The sequence below is a fragment of the Phaenicophaeus curvirostris genome, chromosome 17 (assembly GCF_032191515.1).
Source record: "Phaenicophaeus curvirostris isolate KB17595 chromosome 17, BPBGC_Pcur_1.0, whole genome shotgun sequence".
Classification (NCBI taxonomy): Eukaryota; Metazoa; Chordata; class Aves; order Cuculiformes; family Cuculidae; genus Phaenicophaeus; species Phaenicophaeus curvirostris.
In genome coordinates, this window is record NC_091408.1 from 6603195 (window position 1) to 6617084 (window position 13890).

A 13890-nucleotide genomic window follows, 5' to 3' on the forward strand; every position below is an offset into this window, starting at 1 on the left:
GTGTCTTCTTGCTTATCCTCTGGCCCTGTTTCCCTGTTGTCTGAGGAGATAACAAACTCATCCAAGCAGTGGTTATCTCTGCCTTTGTTTGAAGCTCTGAGAGCAGCAGCACATCCTCAGTCCCAGTTGTTGCCTTGCAGTCCCATTGCTCTTTCCCAGTCCGTCTTGCCCATCTGAGCAGGTACTCCACAGTGTTACAGTATGTGAGCAAGGTGTTGCAGTTTCATGATAATCTTCACTTTGCATTTGGATGTGGTGCTGGTTTCCAAACAGACTATAAATCAATTGCTTTTAGAGCCTGGCCTATGGATGTTGCCTGAGCAAACAGCCTCTGACTCTGTCTGTTGGAGCACACCTCTCTCCTCAAACACCAAGGTTTGCTTTCTGTGGAGCCTCCATCTATTATCCGTGTTCCTTCCCAGGAAGAGACAGGTGTCTCGTGGCTGTGAAGCCTTCACCCATCCCTTGTCTGTCACCGTGCCGGCACTGTTCTCCGTTATCAGCCCCTGGGCGGACTGGCTCCTTACAGGGGGTGTGCTTGGGAGCAGAGGAAGGAAGGTAGAGTCACAGATACTGAGAAGCAGTTGAAAAGCCCAGATCAGTGGACAAGATGTCTGAGGCATATGATGCTTATCTGCTGGAGTGGGTGGAGGAGGAAAGGGCATCCCTTATCTCTTCTCTAGTTCCCAGCCTGCTCTGGCTGCTTAAGGAGGCTCGCTGGAGTCTTCCCACATTCCTGTATGTTCAGGTTCCTGCTAGACAGGAAACGGCTGCTGCTCCAACATCCATTACATCTCAGCTGGTAGTGTCATTTACAGTTGGATTCCCAGAATCCCCCAGAGTTTAGGGTGGAGTGGGCAGGGGTGGAGGGAGCAGAGGGGTGGAGGGGACGGCATGGCTTGTTTGGTGACCCCCGTGCGAAAATATCTCCCTGGGAAAAGAACAAAACCATTCAAACTTGCCTAATTTCTTGAACAGTTGGTGAGCCTGGCCTGCGGTACTTAGGCACTTTAGGAAGTAAAACTAGCCCTTTGGAAAGATTAGGGAAGTTGCAAGATGTGTGGGCTTCTAATACAAACAGAACAAACAAAAAAAGTGCCTGCAGGCATACCAACAGTAGCTTGTTAGCAGGTAGCACAAAGTCCCTGATGGCAGGGTTGTCCCAGGACCGTGCTGGGAGCCTTGATCAAGGAAAAGCCACAGGAATTGGTTTTGTGTGGACAGGTTTGAGGGATGGCACCTTCACTCCAAGGTACTTCTTGCTGAGGAAGGCACTGCCAGCTAATGGGGGAGAGAAGAGGTCACCCCACGGCACAGCCCTACAGCCGGTTCTCTGCAGCGGCACCAGGTCAGTGTCCCAGCAGATACAGTGCGGGGCAGCAATGATGACAGCCCCAGGTCTGGCAGAAAGCACGATTTCTGTGGTCCTGGTTAGCAGGGCTACTAAAGCAAACATGGCCTTGTTGCAAAGATCAAGATGCTTTTTGACCAGATTGAGCAAATTCTGGTTCTCGTTTCTGTTTGATGTGTACACAAAGGCTTCTCACTCCCTGTAGGGACCTAATGTGTAGTTGTGACAATGGTGTGCGTTATTAAACAGTAGCCGCTGCTATTTCTGCCTCAAATTCTCTGCTGTACTTTAGCAGAGTGTAACAGAGTTCTATCTTTTGCCTTCATTAAGTAGTACAAAGAGGTAATTTCTATTCAGTGTTGTAGGAGGAGGCTGACCCTTCCAGTATTATTTTATGTCTCAAGGGAACCTGGTAACACAGCATTTATAGGTAAGATTTCTCCTCGTGTAGATGCTCTTGTGCATTCACAAGGTGGCAGAGTTAATGAAAGCAGAGTCACAGGTGCAGCTTAAAGCGAAATGTCCTATGAACTGCAGATGTGGCTTGGAGTCTTCTACCTCTGACATTCAGGCATGTTGAAAACTGCAACTTGTGCTAGTGATAGGTGGTAATGTTGTAAGGCTGTTTTCTAAATTAAGATGTATGCTTTATTATTTATTTAGGTCAGTAGAGTGTTTGCTGCTGAAGGTAATATTAATTGCATGCTAAGAAGGATAATTGTTCACTGTTTTGATTTAGGCAGCTTCCTGAAAAATGTTGGTTTTTACTGCAGTTGCCTGGTTAACAGGATAAAAATACATGACTTCTTTTGTCACCCCTCGACGTTCTTCACCCAGACCATGCTCCACTGAAAACGCTGTTCTTTAAGGGGTAGTACATATTATTTCTGAAAAACTGTTACAGGTGCTCAGGGGAGGTTTCGCCTTTCACATGTGCAGTATTTGTCATTTACACTGTGATTATTAAGAAAGAAAAATCTTCAAAGGTTCTAGAAGACTCCTAGGAACTGCGATTCTTCAAACTTTGTGTCATAGTCTCATCTCTTTTTATCAGTATAGTTTTATTTAGGTCAGTAGGGTTACTAATTCTGTATTTTGCTGATGGTATGAATTTGCATGTACAAAACTGGGTGGGAACCTCGCTGCCTTGGTCTCCTGTTGTTCACTGTATTTTTCACTGCTGCTCAGCCCTTCTCCAGGTCTTTTGGTTTGTGTGTTCAGCCTGAGTTGGCAGAGCCAGGAGATGATAACTTGTGTTTTGAAATCATTATTATGTATTTTAAATTTAGTTTCTCTTTAGTCAGTTCTGGAGGATGGTTGAAGACTCTTCCACAACTTCAACAGTGCTCAGTTCTGCCTGTTGTAACCCAAACCTGTTCTAGGCTGACCTAACGTCAACCCAGTGTTAGTGCACAGGTTTCCCATCTCTACAGCTGCGACCTTGCTGAGGTATTTGAGCCTGGGCGAACACGAATAACAGCGTGACACGGTACTGGACAGCGTATCTATCTCAGCCAGTAACCTTCAACAAACCTTCTGCTTCTGTTCCTCTTTTTCTACTTGTGGCCTTTGCACTTTGCTGTGAGCTTGTATAACACCCAGGACGGTGAGTTTTGACATCAGCTGAAGGGTCAAGGTACCAGTGATATAAGAATCAATACTGACAGTGACTTCCTCAAAATTGACTCTGTTACACAAAAAGGGTGTTGCCTGTGGGCTGCATTCCTGTGCTTCTGACTGTGCTGTGAAGAGAATTGTCTTTGCTAGGAAAAACACCTTCTTCCCTGTCCACAGAAATGCTGCCTTAAGGATTCTGCCCCTTGGACAGAAAGAACTGGGAGGCTACGAACATAGAGGATCCCGGCAGGTTTTCTTGAATGGAGCTTTGCTCAGTTGACTGGAGGGTGCAGCATTCTAGTGCTGTCGCTGCAGCAGGTTGTACTCAGTGGCCTGCAAATGGAAACCAGCCAGCAGCTGTAATATTGAGTGCCATCTGTCTCCCACTATAGATGATGCAGAGTAAAGCCAAGTTTAAAGACACACTGTGTGGATTTAAAGCCATATTCTTCCACTAGGAGTTCTGTATTCTTCTGCAGGCTCGCCAGTAACACAGGACAAATGCAGGGAGCAGGCAGAATGGAAGGTTTGATAAGCGCAAAAATATACTCTTTGAAGAGATCCACCTTCCCTTTCGTGTTTTGTTTCAGTTTTATTCTTCAGACAGATTAAATCCTTTACCAGGTCCTGAGGAAAGAGTTCCATGGCATAATGTCCACAGATATGGTATGATGCCAGATGCTATGGACGTTTTAATCCTTTAGGATGGGCCGTTTCAGATAGTTTTCCCTATCTGTTTTAGGGGCTTGCTGGGTTTTTTTGCCCCAGCCTGTAAATTATTTCCACGTTCTGGTATGAATCTCTGTTGAGTTTGGTAGATGTTTTTACCACCAGGTTTGATGTACTTGCAGACGTGTTGCAATCTGCCATGGTCGTTGCTCACTTCTCAGCCTGCTTGAAGCCCATGTGAAGGCATCAGAGGTTATTTGCTTATTTCTCCAGTTCTTGTGAGTAAAAACTTGGAGTATCCTGGGTCTTAAGTGCAAGTAGTCAGTTGTAACAGCTGTCTCTGTGCAGGGGACCCTCATGGCCTACATTTCTTTTCTTTTTTCTTTCTTTTCTTTTTTTTTCAAGGAAGCACTAACATCCATTCTGAAATATGGTTAAATTTCTACGTTGGTCTTTCTTATGCACAGATCCTGTTGGAAGGTATTTGAGTAATTTTGGTCCTAGAAGGTCTTGCAGGCAGAGCTTTTGTAATGTGGAGAAGGTCAAATAGATCCAGAATCTGAACATGGTTTGGACTCCAGCCCTGCTATAAAATGGTTTCATTTTAGTTGCCATTGAGTGCTAGAAGTTATAAGCAGAAGACTGGGAGGGAGATGTGAATTGCAAGTCCTGTGAACTGAAGCTTTGTGACTGCATTCTTGGTTCTGGCTGTGTCAGGGCAGATCCTGAATAGGAATGTGAGGGAGGTTGGCAACTTGGTAATGTTCATCCTGCACATGGTTATAATTAACATCTTATTACACTCTTGTCCTCCCTCTGACCTTAGTGAGTTTCCAGTTATGGAATCGCCTGTCTATTGTCTGACCATTGTCTTACATCTTTAAATGTGTTCTTCCTTCCTGTGATAAGGAGAACACTACTGAGCCTGAGTGGATGGCTCCTCCTATGCTGCTTGGCGTCTTGGCCTTCGTGGAAATTCCACAATGACATAGAATTCATTTTCCAGGCCATGTTTTTTCTTGCCTCAGTTCTTTGATGTAGTTAAATCACTGACTTCTCTCGTATCCACCTTCTGTCTCATCCACTACTCAATTCATACCTTGATCAGAACACGATTTGGTCAGAGACGTGGTGCTTCTCTCAGCGCTGGGTAGTCCTGGATTCAGGTCTTTGTAGAAGTCAAAGGATTCAGAACCTCTTCAAAACGAGGTCACGCATGAACAAGCCCAGTCTGTGCTGCAGTCAGCTGTCCAGAGTGCGTGTTTCAATAGAGAGAGTTCAGCCGGGGATCATCTCTTCTTTGTTTTGTGTATGTGTGCTCTGTTTCTTTGGAGAGAAGTGCAGGGAGCTGCTGAGGGGGTGATAGCAAAGAGGTGGGAGCTGAGATGAAGAACCAAAGCCTGTACTCATTTATGTCTGTGTTTTGGAGTTAACGTCGTTACTTGGGTATTACAGCCTGCAATAGCCTGCCAATGCAGCGCCTGCCATTGGAGTACTGAGAGTACAGATTGGGTGGGAAAAAAAATCCATCAAAATCACCCTTATGGGAAAAGTAATTTTGTTTGAAGTGAACATCTTCTAAAAGACATTTCCTTTCTTCAAAAAGGAATCAACCTCACTCTTGGGAAGCAACTTTAAAACTTGGAGTAACATCTTTCAGGTTTTCCCTTTGGGGTTTGCCACTCCCCAGTTACATCTGTTATGCAGTGTTTGCAGTGCATGTGTTATTTTGGCAACTCTCTGCAAGAAAATGCTCCTGCTCTTCTGGATTGTAAATCTACACTCAGTTCTACTGGTAGCACCTTAGGTTTTCTGAAGTAAGAGTTTGCCCGGTCATTGTGACCCTCTGGCTGTTTTCACGCTCCCGATAACTGTTTGTCCTGAGGTGGGTATGACTGGTACTGCACCACACGGTGCCCTCCTGTGTTTGCAAAGCACCAGTCCACTGGGGCTGGTGTGGCACAAAAGGCAGTGCTCAACAGGTAGTTTCACGAGCGCTTGAATTCATGGCTTTGCTGCAGTTTCTTTGCTGAGGGTGAGTTGTGCTGTGGTCTTTCTAAATGAGGCAATGGCAAGATCTGCCTTTTCTTACCTTGCTGCTTGTGTGTGTGGAACTTAGAGAAGCAGCATGTTCTGGGGTCCTGTCCTTCCCTGTTCAGACAGTCATCGAATTGGCACAGTGGTTTGAGAATTGTAAGGGGGAATAGAGTCACCTGCCTGGGGTGAAAGAAATTGATACTATATTTTAGATTGAATCGAATGAATGGACTGCCTGAATACTCTTGCTGAACCGCTCACTTGTCACTCCTAAGACTTTTCTGTTTTAGAGAACCAGCGTTTCATGCTGACAGAGTTTCATTGATGGGCTCCAAACCAGAAGCAAAGCATCCAAACCAGTGAAAATACAGGAGACTCTGCAGGTCATTCGTGTATTGGAGGGGCTGGATATCGCTCATCTGGAAAGAATAGAAAATCTGCCATATGTTTCTTTTGTAAAATGTTTGTAATGGTAGTTCACGTATATTTAAATATGGGAAAATTGGCCAATTTCCACAGTATTTAAAATATAACATGTTTTACCATGTAACAAACTGTAAGGAAAGCAGCCAATTTTCTAAATGATTTTTAAAATCTTTAGTGCATTATGATATACACGTACCACAGTATGTCTTATACATATGTATTTATGCAATATGGTCAGGGAAATACATGCCCCTAAATATGTGTGTTTGTTATATATATGTGTATAAATGGAGTAGACATTGGTTTTCCTTTTGAGGTCCTTCATTCACATAAAGCAGAGATGAGCCTTCAAACGCACATCAGAAATGCAAGGTTGTTCAACCCTTAATGATGTTGTTAATCATCTACAAAAACCTCTGAATTTTGACATCAGAAGTAGTCATTGCTAATGTGGTCCCAAAGGAGCAGAGCCCTGTTTGCGCATGCACAGGGGCATGGGGATGGCCCGTCACTCCTCAGTGTTCTTTAATAGGATTTCTGAAGCTGTAGTAAGTAGAATTTCTTGTCTGCTCATCTGGACCAGTCTTCAGGCTTTTGGAGACCCTGCTGTGAGAAAAACATTTGCATCCTGTCACCAGGTTGTTTCCCTGTGGTGCCTCTGCCCCTGCCAGCTCCCCAGTTCCATGTGCTGTAGGGATAGCCTCAAGGATTTCTCAGCTGCTCTGATAACTGAACTAGTGCAGCCCACTGTTCGGGCAGAGTAGTCCGAGCAAAGGCAGAGGTAGCCAAGGTACATTGGAAGGATGGGAGTGAAGGTAGGGATTTGGGAGGTGTTCTACACTCATTAAAAGGAGGTGGTGAGCATGTGTATCAATGTGGACACGCACGTGTTTATGAGTGAATGGCCATTGTGGACCTTTTGTAACTCTGATGTGTACAGGGTCTTCTGTTCGGCTTCAAAGGGAGTTCCAGATGCTGATCAAGGCCAGTATGTGTCCTTAAATTCCCCTTCTGATTCTGTCATCTTGACTCATTAATCCACAGTAATTTAGATTTATGTCTTGGGCCTTGACAAGTGATTTTCTGCTGCTGTTCTTGGGGCGTCTCTTGCAGGCTGCCATGTGAGATGTCCCTGCTGGGTTTCATTTGGTGTAACCTTCGTTTTCCTGTTTTCTCTCTCACTCCCTGCCCTCCCTCCCTGGCAAAAGTAACCTGCCCCAGGAGCACAGGCTGTGGCACGTTTTTACATGTCTTCTCTTTTCTTCCTCTCCGAAAGAAGCCAACGAGCTTCAGCTCTGTGGCATTGCTCCGGTAGCATGTTGGCAGGCACATGAAGCAGATTCTTCAGTCACCCTTAAAGCCAACAATGAGATTTATTATCTCCATTGCTCTTAGGGAAATTAGCCTAGGGAATTATTTATGATGTTTTGAAATGCTGTTGTCTTATCGAGTGATTGCTTGCTTACACCCAAACTCCCTCTTACCTTTGGTCACAGGGATTGCGTATTTAATGTGTGTTTTACCGGGGGCAATTAAAAGGGCACAAGCAAAACACAGTCACACTCTGAGCCGTTTATGGCATTTGATCCTTGTACAGCAGAAATTACCTCCTCCAGCTCACCTTCTCTCTCAACATTGTATCTGGGAAGAGAGATAAATTCACAGTTAATAAAGATAAGACTGGAAAACTCCCTTTGTGAGCTTGTGAACAGCTCACCAGTTGCAGTTTGGTTTCTAACAGCAGGATGCAGCAGTATCTCATAATTCATGGACCAAAAGGAGCCACTCTTGAGGCAATATGAACTGGGACGTCTGACTACCTGGATTTGGCTGTACTGGACAGAAAGCTTTAAGGGGTTAAAGTCCTCTGTGTTAGCATACTATTGATAACGTCCTGTCATTTCCCATGACATGCACTTGCAGCCTTTTTGTGATTCTTCAGCTTTTCTGCGTGTAATGGTGCTCTTGGCAGGGAAGACTCTGGGCACATTGCTTATCCAAGCATCCAAGAGGGTGTTCAGATGGAGCGGTGACTCTTGCCCTTCTGTCTCTTACATTATTTATATTTGTATTATCATTAATTAATGATTTATGGAACCCATTTTGCAAGCCACAAACCCATTTATGGCAGTGTAAAGCAGCGTGTGTGTAAAATGCGCACACAGCTACATCCGCACACAGGTGCTTCCGCTGTGCAGAGAGGCAGTCACGTCCGAGATGCAAAATGTCCTTAGTTTCAAACGCATACAAAAACTATTTAGACAGAAAGGAGAGCATTCTGCATCCCAAGGAGTCAGAGAAGGATCATGAATTAGTAGAATTTAATTAATCTGCATTGTATTTAAACATCATCTTTCTCTCACAGAAGCAGTACTGTGCCTGTTACAGGGTTTGACTCAGACTCTACTCAGCAAAATGGCATAACATGATGTGGATATTCCCCCTGCAGGGAATTTCATCTCCAGTACCTGGCCAGGATGTCAAGCGGGTTGTTTCGTCATGGTAATGGAGATACTTGTGCAAGATACAGTGCTTTGTTAATATGAAATTAGACACCCACAGTTAAACAGATAACTTAGGGTATCAAACCACACATCTAGAGGTTCCCAAAGGGCTTGTTTTCCCATGATTCCTGCACTGTGTGCAATACCTCTTGTGGTGTTTCTCTCCTTTCATCCTAAATCACACTTAAGGTTCTTTTTTTCAGGAGCTCTTCTTGAACTTCCACTCTCTTTTAATCATAACTCATAGCTGGTTGGATATGTTGAATCTCACTTTTTAAAGTTTTTGTGTAGTACGTGTCACTGTCACATGACAGCCTTAAACAAAGCTAACTTAAAAATCCAGCTGATGCCAGAAAACATGTGGTGTGAGAGAGACTGAAGGGGCCATTGTGGTTACTTGTTCGTCATACAAACAGGTTGTATCCCCGTCATTTTAGAGTTGGACAAAATGTACCGATCAGTTTTTTCACCACAAACATAAACAGTAGCTCTGAGATCTTCGTGTGCCAGGGTGTAAGGATAAACATCCTCGCCTGTATCTAAACCTACATCTTCCTCTCTGGATCAGATAGTGCAGTGACAATGCGTGTGGGGTTTCTGTTTGTTTATTTTTATTGTGTGGTGTTGGAGCACTCTACGGAGTTGGCTTATGATGGAATATCTCGGTCACTGGCATATCACATGCAGGTTACATCAGTGCAGCTGAAAGCTCTCTCTGTAGCTATGCCACACAGGTTTACCTCCCTGCCCATAAAACCACATCCACCAGGGACCTCATCAATGCAAATACACTCAAGAGCAGCTAATGAGGATTTTAATTTAGCTTTAAATGCCTTTGGTGCTCAGTAGGCCTTTACGGCACCAGGCAGGGAAATCTCCAAAGCTCTGGCGGCTTTCACCATAAATGTCACTGCATCGTATTTATTATTTGTTTTAGCTGCATTTCTAATGACCAGAAAGCTCATTTCTCAGATTACACCGATGCTGTGTGTTACTTACTAGCACCTTGGTTTGTTTAAACTACAGGGCAAAATGCAGGAGCTAGCCAGGAATAATTTTCCCTTGTGGGACAGGATGTAGGAGTGGGGAGCCCTGACAAGCGTCTCCTGAACGATTCTGGGGATACCTGAAGACAGTCCTGCTTTTCCTGGAAGACAGGGTTTTATGGAGGCGTGGGCTGAGGTGTGACAGGTACCTGTGATCATCTGTCAGCATGGGTCATCGGGAAGACTTGCCCCGGAGTTACTTGATAAAAACGTTTCGCTGTAGGTAGCTGAGCCAGGCTTGTAAGATTATGGTTTGTCTTGCCAGTGGTTTATAACTGCCCAGACATTTGCAGGCAACGATTACTTATTAATGTCGTTGTTATATTGAGTGTCACCTTTTGGTCTAATTCCCTCAGCCCTACGTGAGTCATTATATACTTCAGAGCTGACTTCAACCTTTGTCGAAGCTTGTGTTTGCCAGACCCTATCAATGGGAGATTTATTGCCCTGAGGTGGTATTTTCCAGCCTTGGTCCAGGACTGGTATTTTTTTATGACAGGGTAAGGGCAGACTTTTCTTAGGCTCACAGTGCTGGCGCTTGTGTGAGGCTGAGGCACCTGTCTCAGGGTGTTACATGCTCCCATTACGAGGTGGTTGTGGTGCTACTCCTCTTTATTTCCCTCCTTCTCTCACACCCTTTCCAGAGTCCCCTTTGCATCACCTTTTCCAGCTGATCTCCTATACTTGGAGGGCCCAGAAATCCCAATTTTCCTTCACCTTTTCTCCATCTGCAGTCCTCACCTTCAACAACCTCTGCCTCTCCACCATTTTGCACAGTCCAAACATTCTGTAACCCAGTTTGTCCTGCATGGAAAAACTATATCTCATCATATTCTGGCAGCTCGCACAAGTTAATCTCAAAGTCACCAGCAGGCTATGTTGAAGGCTACGGTATCTTATGTGTGATCTATAACTTCTTTAGATCGGAGGAAGTAAAAGAAGATGTCCAAAGCTCTGTTATCCAGACACCAGGATGCTGCCAGTCCATAGGGCACGGTGTGTTGAGCATCGATTCAGTTTACCTTCATGTCCTGGGTGCTTTGCAAAGCAAAGGAGCCTTGTGGATTGCTGGGTTAATGGTTCTTAGTTTCCCCAACTAGCTTGGGATTTGTAGTGCCAGCTTCTAGGTGTACAGAGACCTGTGTTAGCGAATGTGATTCCTCTGTTGATTATGGCCGGCTGTGTTTGGTAGCTCTAGTGAGGTGTCTTTCAGATCTTAACTCAGTGCCTGGCTGTTGCTGTCAAAAATGCACCTTCTTTTCGGTTTTGTAGCCAGCCTTAGCAGGCCAAGGATTAACCTATCCCTTTGAATAAGCTTTTTGTGCAGACAGAATGAGGTGAAAATCCTCCTTCTGGCTTTTTTTAACGGGGTTTGCAACACTTCCCTTCCCCAAGTGACAAGACTTGGTGTCAAGCAAACATGAGAAACATCCTTCCATGTGTCTGTATTGAGATACTGACTGTTAGAAGCCCACTAACAAGAGCCTGTGCTCAGAATCACAGCTTTCTCATCCGATTAATGCCTGGCTCCTGCATCTGAGACATTTTACTATGTGACAGCTGTTCTGTGGCCTATATACAAAATGAATCAGAAATCTCTATTTGATCATTACAGAGCTCACAATTGCATCAGAGATTCCACCCGCACAGTCTGACAGCCTGGAAGGAGATGCTGTAGATCTGGAGTCAGATGAATTCCTCTTGCAGTTTTGGAAACAGGCAGAGATGGAGAACCAGAGCCTTGGCAGAGAGAGCCTTCGCTTCCCAGGCGTGTATGTTCAGTTTGAAGCCTGAATTGAAAGCAAGTTTTTCCAGCCCTTTAAAACTTGGAGAAATCCCTACCTGTGTCCCACCTTCCACCATGAAATAGTTTCCTTCCCAACACCTGTTTCAGCCCAACACAGGAGCCTGTGTGTTGACCTGTCCAGAGAGACACTGTGGGCTGGCAGGAGCCACCTCGCAATTCCACAGCAGTTAACACCTCCGCTCTCAGTGAAAGCAGCTGTTTTGCTCCATGCCCCATAAAACCATGAACAAACTTTTACACGTTTGTGCTGAAACAAGGGATAGATATTGCTTATCCGCTTCCCTGCCACTCTGCAGCACACCCTGGCAATTATGGTCAGGTCTATCGTTATCAAGTGAGCAATAAGGAGGAGTGTGAATGGAGATAGGTGATGGGATGGGCCCTGGAAGCGCTGTGGCAACGAACAAGTTATTGCAGGTTTGCTGGCGCCGTCAAGTCTGTATCGGCTCGTTTCAATGGCCAGGCTGGAGCAGAGAGGCAGGCACCATGCTGCTACCGGGAAGGCGGCTGTGTGCTGAAGTCAGATGGCCTTCTCATCTGCATGCAGGGATGAGTAAACAGCATACAATGTGCACATTGATTTGCAGCCCTCCCTGTCGCCTGCCCTCGTTTATAGTGGGGAGGTGAACTTTCACCTTTTGTTTGTTTGCTGTGTATCCATTTTTTATTTTAGCTGTCAAAACCCAAAGCAAGCCAAGAGTTGATCAGCCAGTGTTGTAGTCTTCCCTCCTCAGGGTCTGCATGTCCGCCCCGAAGTCTTTCACAAGACCATATCCAGCCAGTTCGGGAGTGTCAGGCTATGTGCTGCTCTTAACTGGGTCTGCAGGAACCACAGAGAGATGAGAAACGTGGGCACTTAGTCTGTCAAGGGGGTTTTTGCACATGTTGTGAGACCAAGATGTACAGAAAGTAATTGACAGAGCTGGAAGCAGAGTTATAGTCTCTGGTCTTGGGAGAATGTATTTAGGGATTGAGGGACAGCAGATGACTGAATTCTCTGTTTCTTTGAAAACCTTTTCTTGCAAAAGTAATCTCTTCTAGATTAAAAAGCCACACTGCTTAAATTTTTAATGCTATTTAAGGCTGTCGACGGTTTACGTTTTCAGGGACCATCTTTTAATACAGTCAACTGATCTATGTTTGTTTATTGAGAACATTGAAAGGAAGAAGGAATTGTCCTTAGAAAAGAAGGATCTTCTAGCAGTAATGAGGTGAGAGATGCTTAGGTTGTGGGGCCATCTTGATGTGATCCAAAACCTTAGAAATGCAAAACTTTCTTGTGAAGCCTGGGTAAGTTTAACTCTGAATTTGATCCGTGGAGTTGATCCAGGTTTATTACCCAGACTTCATCCACGGAGTATTGCTGTGTGGCAGTGCTGTAAAAGGTAGACATGACAGATGATTCCAAAGGAAAAGAAATGCTTAACTTGGAAATAAATTGCCCTCCCCTTTGTTATAGGAAGTGCTTTACTAAATGGTGCTGCTAAGTCTGTGTTCCGATTTCTCTGTGGACTTTGGATAATCTCTGTTCTCAGGTATTCTGAATAGATCTGGCTAGCCAGTTCTGACAGTCATCAGTAACTAGCAATGCTCCATTAGCTAATTGCTCAGTGACAGTGACCTTTCTGAGTAAGTCCACATGACAGCCACATAAATGCCACCTTAATGCTTCCTGATTAACTTTATAAGCCACTTGCTGTATAACTTCAGTCCTCAAGTAATAGCACCTTTGGCTTCTTATGACTTTGTGTGTCGCAGCTGGTCCAGCAGTCAGGCTTGGCTTGTTTGGACTCAACAGGTGATGTCAGCCTCCTTTACAAAGAATACTTGAGTTGCTTCAGGAAAGCCAATCAACACTACAGTGATCATTGCTCCAGCAATGCCATGGTGTGTTCTTTAACCTTGCAAAGGAACACCCCAACAGGAGGCTGTTAGATGTGTAGATAAGAGATAAAAAAATGGTGAGCAGGAGAGGAAACACACGATGGACAGATTTGTGTTGACCTGTATGGTGTGGCTTTGCTGGCGAGGAAGAGGTTGCCTGAGGAAAGAGTTGCCTGAGGAAGGTGGCTGACAGTATGGGAACCATGTTTCTGCCTTTGTTGCACTTACAGCCAAGCGCCTGTTCTTGACAATGAAGTGTAGAGGCAGGTGTTGCGATGGAAGGGCTCTCACTGGCTGCAGGTTCTAATGTAATAAACCCAGGCCTAGTTGAGAAGGGTAGTTGATGTTCCAGGTCTTCTGAGAGTTCCCCTTTTCTTTAAGCCATTATGTTTCCCTTTTGACAGCATCTAGAATAGCCCCCCGATAGTTTTCATGTCTTAAGATTTTTAATTTTGTTATGTCTGGGACTTTACTTAAGGACATTGCCAGCTGATTTGTGCCTCGACTGAATGTGCAGGCTGTGCATAACTGATCTCTGAGATTTGATAC